Consider the following 9,133-nt stretch of genomic DNA (forward strand, 5'->3'; position numbering starts at 1 on the left):
AAGGCAGTGGAACTTACCCAATTGGAGCAGAAGAAAGAAAAAAAAGGAATGAAAAACAGTAAAAATAGCTTAAGCAGCTTATGGCACAACATCAAGTAGACTAACATTTGCATTATGGCTCCTAGAAGGAAAAGAAAGAGAAATGGACAAAAAACCTATTTGAAGAGATCATGGCTGAAACTTCCCTAAGGGAAAGAAGAGACATCCAGAACCAGGAATCCTAGAGAGTTTCAAATAAGAGGAAACTAAAGAGATCTACACCAAGATACATTATAATTAAAATGTCAAAATTTAAAGACAAGAAAGGAAACTTAAAAGCAGCAAGACCAAAATAAACTTTTAAAAAATATATTATACTTATTCATTTGAGGGAGAAAGAGAGCACACAGTTGGCCAAGGGACAGAGGAAGAGGGAGAGGGAGAAACAGACTCCACCCTGAGCAGGAAGCCTGATGTAGGGCTCCATCTCAGGACTCTGAGATCATGACCAGAGCCAAAGGCAGATGCTTCACCCCCAGCACTCAAAAGCAACTTTTTTTTATTGAAGCGTAGTTGACACACAATGTTACATTAGTTTCAGACGTACAGAATAGTGATTATGCTAGAGAAAAACAAGAGAACCCCCACATAAGAGTAACAGCAGATTTTGCAGCAGAAACTTTGTAGGCCATAAGAAAGTGGAATTGCATATTTAAAATACTGAAAGAGGGATCCCTGGGTGGCGCAGCGGTTTGGCGCCTGCCTTTGGCCCAGGGCGCGATCCTGGAGACCCGGGATCGAATCCCACGTCAGGCTCCCCGTGCATGGAGCCTGCTTCTCCCTCTGCCTGTGTCTCTGCCTCTCTCTCTCTCTGTGACTATCATAAATTAAAAAAAAATTTAAAAAAATAAAATAAATAAATAAAATACTGAAAGAAAAAAAATCCAACTAAGAATACCCTACCTGCCAAAGCTCTCATTCAGATTTTTTTTGTCTTTGATCAAGTCTTTATTTAAAAGTAGCTGTTCAAAATGATTTGACTTTTATGGAATAAACAAATATAAGTTTTTAGGCAGCAGGCTTCTTCTCTTCCATGTTGGGGTTCTTTTCTGCAGGTTTTTTGTCAGCTGCTGGTTTCTTGGTAGCTGCGGTTTTTTTCCCACCAAAGGTTTCTTCAGCTTTTTCACACTAACAGCCTTCTTTCCTTTCTTCCCTACCATGGGCTTCTTGCCTGGAACCCCCTTCTCATCTGATTTGGTTTCTAAGGTTGCTGCCGCCTTATCCATCCGGAGTTTGTGATTCTTGGCCTGGCAAAGAATGGTGTTCCAGTTCATGGTCCTTGCATACGGGTTTAGCTTCAACATGATTCTTCAGTTCTTCAGTGGATTCTTCTTCAGGACTCTACAATGAATCTTCTTGCATGGTGCTTGGAGGTTCTCTTTGGATCTCTGGGCTTCTCAAGATTCTGCTAAGGTCTGTAGTAAGCATCTTATTCATGGGAAGTTGTAATTACTCTTGAGGGAGGCAGCCTTATGCCAAATGCCATACAGCTCATATAACTTGCAGAAAGCACTTTCAGTCCAAATGCAGAAATGTCCCACAAGCCCACCAGGAGCAAGTTTCAGAATGTTCAGTTTGCTTACATTAAGTAAAGTAATTCCAGGGATGTTTCTGAAGGCCTTGATGATACCATTGTCTTCACGATAGATGATGCAAGGTCCCCTGCCCTGGATATGACAATGGTTTCTCATTTTGCCCTTGCCAGCTCTCATTCGCTGAGAGGCATAGACCTTTTTGATATCATTCTAGGCTTTAAGTTTCTTAAGAAGCAAAACAGCCTCCTGGGTCTTCTTGTAGCCTTCAACTTTATCTTCAACCACCAAAGGAAGCTCAGGAACTTCCTCAATACGATGACCTTTAGACAGGACCAGTGCTGCAAGGCTGAAGCAGCCAGGGCAGAGCAGATGGCAAATCGCTTTTGTGTTGTGTTCACTCTGCGGTGCCAACAGCACCAGGTTTTGGTTGATGCAAACATGCAGCCTCCATGACACATATTTCCAAAACCACCCTGGCAAGAACAGTGAGTCCCACTGTCTCGAACTCTGGGAATTCGAGCCACGGCTCTGCCAGTACCAAGACTCAGCACCGGTTTGATGACCTGCTACTTCACTGACAGCATATGGCTGGCTGTTGTTCTTGCGCAAGTTGGTGTGAACAAAGTTCACAATATCAGGTCGAATGGGAGCCTTAAACACAGCAGGCAAAGTAATATTTTTGCCAGATGATTCCCCCTTTTCAGAGTACACAGATATCAATGGGTGAGCATATGCCATCATGGGGAAAGGAGAGGGTCACACTCCTCTCATTCAGAATTGAAGTAGACAGAAAGAGTTTTCTAGACAAGCAACCACTGAAGGAGTTCATCACCACTAAACCAACCTTATAAGAAATATTAAAAGGGCTTTTTTTTTAAGTTGAAAGGAAAGGGTGCTAATTAGTAATGAGAAAATATATTAAAGAATAAATCTCAATACAAAGGTAAATATATGATGAAAGTAGTAGATTAATTACTTTTAAAGCTGCCATGAATGCTGAGGGACAAAAGTAGCAAAAAATATCTATGATAACAATAGTAATTAGCAAAGATACACAAAATAAAAAAGATGCAAAATGTGACATCAAAACATAAAGCATGGAGGGAAAGTAAAAAAGTTCAGCATTGGAATGAGATCGAACTTGAGTTTCAATCAACTTAAAATAGACTGTTCTAGATATAAGTTGTTATATGCAAGCCTCATGGTAGCCATGAAACAAAAACCTAGATACCAAAAGATAAAGAATAAGGAATCAAAGCATCGTTAATCATCAGGAAAATGCAAATAGAGACAAGAGATCATCCCACATCTGTGAGAATGGCCATGCTCAAAAAGACAAAAAATAACAAATGTTAACAAAGATGTGAGGAAAAAGGAATCTTCATGCACTATTGGTAGGAATATGAATTGGTGCAGCCTCTTTAGAAAATTGTGTGGAATTGCTTTTAAAAATTAAACACAGAACCATCATATAATTCAACATTTCTACTTGTGGGCATTTATTTGAGGAAAATGAAAACATTAGCTTAAAAAGATATACGTACCCCATGACTACAACAGTATTTATAATAGCAAAGGTATAAAAATAACCTATTTTTCCATCAATGGGTAAGTGGATAAACAAATTGTATCACAACAGAAACACACTAGAACATTCACCCATAAAAAAAGAATGAATTCTTGTCATTTGGAACAACATGGATGGACCTCAAAAGATTATGCTAAGTGGAGTACATTAGTAAAAGAAATGCAAATACTGTATGATGTCTCTTATATGTAGAATCTAAAACAAACAAAAAAGAACAATGTCACAGATACAAATAATGGATGGTCCTTGCCAGAGGCAGGGGTTTCAAGAGTGGGGGGTGGATGGAAAAAACAACTGAAGGGGTTATTAAATGTTAAAAAATAAAAAATAAAGTGGACTAGAGGAGAAAAATAAAACACATACTTGGGCTAGGATTTAATTTCCTATCAATATTGAATTAACAATTACCCATTCTGCCTTTTTCCCTCTCCCAGTAGCTAATGGACCACTATCATAAGCCATAAATGATAGGGAAGGCACTTTGAGATGAGCAAGTGTTTTACATTTTAGAACAGGAAGTGACATGAAATATCATATAACCCAAAACACATTTTATGAAACCAAAGCACAATCCAGAGATGTGATTTGCCCCAAATCACATGTTGGGTTAGAAATGGAATTAGTAGAAAGTTTAGACATAAGCAGCAGAGGGCCTAGGGGTGTGAGATGGGGCCAGCCTTGGTGGAGGACCACACCTACCAGTCAGAAGCCCACCTCAGCAGTTGCCTAGGCTATGGTCACCAACATCCTGATAACCAGGATGTAGGAACCATGGGGACTTTCTAGATGGATATGCATGGAAAGAACCTTCTGGTGTCCTAAAGTGACCTCTTGACATTAACACATAATTGCCATACCATTTACATTATCATTTGCCCTCCTCCCCTGGGCTTTTCCAGAGGATCATGGAAAAATGTCAGGCCAGCATGTGGGCCCTGGGAAAAGGAATCCTCTGTCAATCATAAAAGGAAGGAACCTGAGAAACCTCCCCCCGCCTCCCATCAAGGGTCTACATAGGCCTGGAAAACAAAAGCAGACAGTGTGGTTACCACCTGCAGGGCTGCCCGCTATCCGTTTCTGAGTGTCTACTTCCACTTCAGTCCATAAAGCCTCTTTGCTGCTTCAGTGTTACCATTTGTCAACTGAATTCTGTCCTTCAAGAAGACAAGAGATAAGGACTCAACTCAACCCTGTAAGAGAACCATGCATTAAATGCAGGTATGATAGTTTGTACCCCTAGCACACTTGCTTGCAAGACACATGTCTCACTTAAAAGCTGTAGTACATCTGTTGGAAAATCAGGCATCGATATGCACAAACCTACAGTGGCTCCCCTGGAAAATACTTGTTATTCAGAGAGACTCATAAAAGAGGACTTTCCCCCTCCAATGACTATGCAGGGTGCTGGGGTGGCTCGGTCTATTAAGCATCTACCTTCCACTTAGGTCATGATCTGAGCCCCACATCGGGCTCCCTGCTCAATAGGGAGTTTGCTTCTCCCTCTCCCTCTGCTGCCTCCCTTGCTTAGAAAAAAAGGAAGAAAGAAAGAAAGAAAGAAAGAAAGAAAGAAAGAAAGAAAGAAAGAAAGAAAAAACAAAGAAAGAAACAAAGAAAGAAAGAAGAAAAAGAAAACCTTTAAAATAGAATAAAATTCACTGTTGCTTCCTAGGAAGGTTCTGTGCCAACAAAAAAGGAACATAATTCATAGACTAATTCAAATAAAAAGCACTCTTTCAACACATGTGCTTAGTGTTTGCTTTTTTTGGAAAGAGACAACCAATTTATATTCATATTTTCACTTTGGAATCACAGCTCTTAATTAAATGTTAGTTAAGTTGAGCAAAATAGCCTTTTTTAAAAAAAAAGATTTTATGTATTTATTTGGGAGAGAGAGAGAGAGAGAGAGAGAGCGTGTGTGTGTGTGTGTGTGTGTGTGTGTGTGTGTGCAAACAAGCAGGAGAGGAGGCAAAGGGAGAGGGCGAAGGAGAAGCAGACACCCCACTGAGCAGCCTGATGTGGGCTCGACCCCAGGACCCCAGGATCATGACCTGAGCTAAACGCAGACGCTTCACCTACTGAACCACCCAGGAGCCCTCAGAATAAAAATTTTAAAGCAAACTATCATCGCTGATGTGCAGCAGGAGCTGAGTTTTAATGTATTATTTCCATCTGTCCTTATTACTTAGAGAAGTTTCACTTAAGTGAAACCAATCAGCTCAGCCAACTAGCTTGAAAGGGCTTGTGGTTCTTTTAAAAAATAAAATCTATCATGTTCGGATCTCAGCGATGATAGCTTGCTTTAAAACTGGTTTACGTAATTTCCATTCATAATCGAAAGAAATATTTTGTGACAGTTTAAGAGAAAATCAGGAAAGAGTGACTTCAAGCAATTTCTGCAAGACATGATACTGATGAATTAATTTGGTAAATGGCAAACCAACCAGCAGTTAACCAGCCCATGTGGAGAGTCAATGGAGAGTTTTCAGAAAGATCTGAAAAGATGGTTGAGCTCCAAGGTGCAAGGAGTGCCAGCCATCGTAACCTGAAGCAAGACCTGTGATGAGTGGGGAGGGGAAAGGGAGTTCTCAACCTTGCCCTGCTGTGGCCTTCAGAAATGCATGGAAGCTGGTCATCAGGGTGTCACTCCTCTCTTGCACTTGGCCCAGATGGTACACTGGAAAGTGATCCCAACAGCAAATATTATACTTTATTGAAAAACAGAGTAAACCCAAATCTAGCTAATCACATTAAAATCACAAAGAATAAGTAGGATGAGACTGCACCATTGCCTACTGTTCAGCATTGTTTAGAAAGCTTTAACCAAGAAAGGATGGAAGGAAGGAAAGATGGAAGGAAGAGAAAGAAAAGAAGATGGGAGAAAGGAAAGAAGGAATATGAAAGAAAGGAAGGGCGGGAGGGAGTAAAAGAGGGCTAAAAAGAGGAAAAACCAATTGGGTATATGTAGAAAAAAGGAGAGTCAAATTTATTGTACACAAGCAATAAAATAATTGACCTCGAAAACCCAAGAATATCAAATAAAGAACTGTCAGTGCAAATGAGAGTTTAGAATGGCAACAAGTTCTTGGAATAAAAATAGAAAAGTCAAGTCTTTCCTATATCTGAGAAAAATAAGACAAATAAAATATAAAACCAAAGAAAGGAAATAGAAAAGAAAATTAACAAGACACTGGTAATGATTAAAGAATAAATAGATAAATGGAACAGAAAAAAAAGACCAGAAATTGACCCAAATATTTGAAACAATTTGGCATATAGTTAAAAACAACAACAACAACTTTCAAACCAGTTTGGCTTTCTGAATAATCAATATATTTACTTTAAGTCTAGTAACTAAAAGTCAGAGTATAGATCAGTACCTCAGAAAAATAAATGCTACATCAAGGGCAAAAAAAGAAAAAAAGAGTTCTTTAAAGAGTTTATAAAAATATGTAATTGCAGAAATACTGGGGTAAATTATTGGTGAATAACCCCAGATTACCAGAAGTCTATCAAATTATGTCACCAAGAGCAGAACCTAGTAATGGATGTATATTTTTGCCATAAAAAGTTGTTAAACACGGAAGATAAATTAGAAAAATGGGACATGGAAACCCACTGAACTCCCGAATTTATTGGATGCCCTTCAAATTGAGACCCTTCTCACTCCAAGGACATGAGGACTTTGGTGCTCTGCTAGCGACTGAGCAGATCCAGACGTTCTTGAAGTCCCACTGGCAGTTTCCCCTCACACCTTTCTGGGCTTTCACGCAAATAGGGTCCTGCTATCGTCTGCCCTGAAACACCTGGCCGTGGCCGTGAAGCGTCTGAGCCTCTAGGATGAGAGGACCCGTGAGCCCTGCTCCGTCAGGCCACATCGGTGAACAGCGGTGCTCAGTGTCCTCACCCAGGCAGGCTGCCTGCCGGGCTTGGGAGGTGGCCCAAGTCCCCCGTCCTGCTTGGCCACCAAGGGGGGGATCCGCCAAATGCTCCTCTCCAGGCTCCCCAACATGATAAATGCTAATTCCTGGGGAATCCCAGGAGATCTCTGTGCTGCCTCCAAATTTCTCTACAAGGAAAGAAGGAGAGAAAGGGGGGAACTGTTGCAAGAGCTTCTGCTTTCTACCCTGCTTCTGGAACATTTTAAAAATTATGGTCAACATGAGGCCTTTTAAAATGACTTACTTGGAAGCCAGATGGTTTCAATGATGTTCCAGATAGACTAATAAAATATGTCACCCCCAAATTTAGCCTAAAGAAATATGTTGATGGCTACAGGTGTATTTAGTTTTGAGGTTCCATTACAACAACAACGTTTGGGGCGCCTGGGAGACTCAGGGGTTGAGCATCTGCTCTTGGCTCAGGGCATGACCCCAGGGTCCTGGGATCGAGTTCCACATCGGGCTCCCTGCATGGAGCCTGCTTCTCCCTCTGCCTGTGTCTCTGCCTCTCTCTGTGTGTCTCTCATGAATAAATAAAATCTTTTTAAAAACCATTAGAAAATAAAAACAACCATAACAACAACAACAACAGCAGCTTTTAGGGGCACCTGGGGCTCAGTCAGTTAAGTGTCTGACTCTTGGTCTCAGGTCAGGTCTTAACATCAGGGATGTAAGTTCAAGCCTCACATTGGGCTCCTCATTGGGTATGGAGCCTACTAAAAATAAGAAAATAAAATAAAAAAACGTCTCCCTTCCACACAAATGTGATAAGCATTCAAAGTGTGTCTAATTTTAAATCTTCCTACTCCATCAATTGCACCCATTAGCACTTAGTTTCCTGGTGCCACTAAAAACTGCTCCCATGCTGGTGGTTGATACAGGAATTGAAAATTAAACTCATTAACTAGCTGGAGTGGAAGCTCTTTTTTTTTTTTTTAATTAAGAAAAAAAAAACCTGGGGAAAGGGCATAATAACATTTCCACAAATGATCAAGTCTTGTCACCTCAAGGTGAGAAAACAACGTGTTTGAGTCGCCAACTTTCTTATGACTTTTCCCCTTGGGGAGCATATCAAGATTTGAACGGCCTGAGGGAGCGAGGCCTTGTGTGCTCTCTCAAGATCCATAGAGTCTCTTGTCCGACATCTAGTGCTCTGGGAGCACAGCCAGTGATCACGTGCACTATGAAGCATAATTTCTGCAACAGAAGCACAAGACTGGACTAAAAAACATCAAACAATGAACTAAATGTTATCTTCAAAATATTCAGTCACATGCTTAATAGGTTTGCATCAGCCTGTCAGGTGTCCCTTCCCTTAAAATTGTGCTGTAATAGGTAGAAATAAAAAATGCCAGAACTCTATTATTGAAAAATACATTTATAAGGGACCCACGTGGCTACGACTGTATCAAAATTGGTGGTGGGACCAGGGTGGGCAGGTGGATCCTCGAGCAGGCGGCCTGGCAGGCCCTGCACCCCATGGTCTCTCTCGCACCCTCCTGCCAACTGCACAGCAGCCCCAGCGCCAGCTGTGGGGTAGGTGGGCGCGTCCTCAGGAAGGGCCCCTGCACAGGTCTACTCCTTCCTTCATCCTTAGGAGCAACTACTCATTTCCCAGAAACAAGGCTCGTACACCAGCCTGACCGCATAGACCTTGACATCCTGCTCATCTGATACTGCGGCTGCCAGCAGATGCCTATTTGCTCATGAGAAAACTTATCCCAGTTTTTTGAAAATGTCAAAATCATTATCAGCACCACCACCAGAAAGCTGGTTTCTTGAATACTGCTTGGGAAAACCCTTTAAATATATGCTGTTGTCAGGGTGTCTCAGGCATTCAGTGGGTTGGGTGGCCGAGTCTTGGTGTGGGCTCAGGTCACAGTCTCACGGGTGGTGGGATCAAGCCCCACGTCGGGCTCCGCACTCAGCCGGGGTGGCTGCTTGGGATTCTCTCCCTCTGCTCCTCCCCCCAACCTTGTTCTCTCTCTCTCTCTCTCTCAAATTAATGATTAAATCATAAATAAATAAATACA

At 41.4% G+C, this 9,133-nt stretch overlaps 1 pseudogene; it reads right to left on the reverse strand.

Moving 5' to 3' along the window:
- Window positions 1–1,047: 1,047 nt before the first annotated feature.
- On the reverse strand, window positions 1,048–2,312 carry LOC112930946 (large ribosomal subunit protein uL4 pseudogene; annotated as a pseudogene).
- Window positions 2,313–9,133: the final 6,821 nt, after the last annotated feature.

Source organism: Vulpes vulpes, chromosome 1, assembly GCF_048418805.1.
Source record: "Vulpes vulpes isolate BD-2025 chromosome 1, VulVul3, whole genome shotgun sequence".
NCBI classification, from domain to species: domain Eukaryota; kingdom Metazoa; phylum Chordata; class Mammalia; order Carnivora; family Canidae; genus Vulpes; species Vulpes vulpes.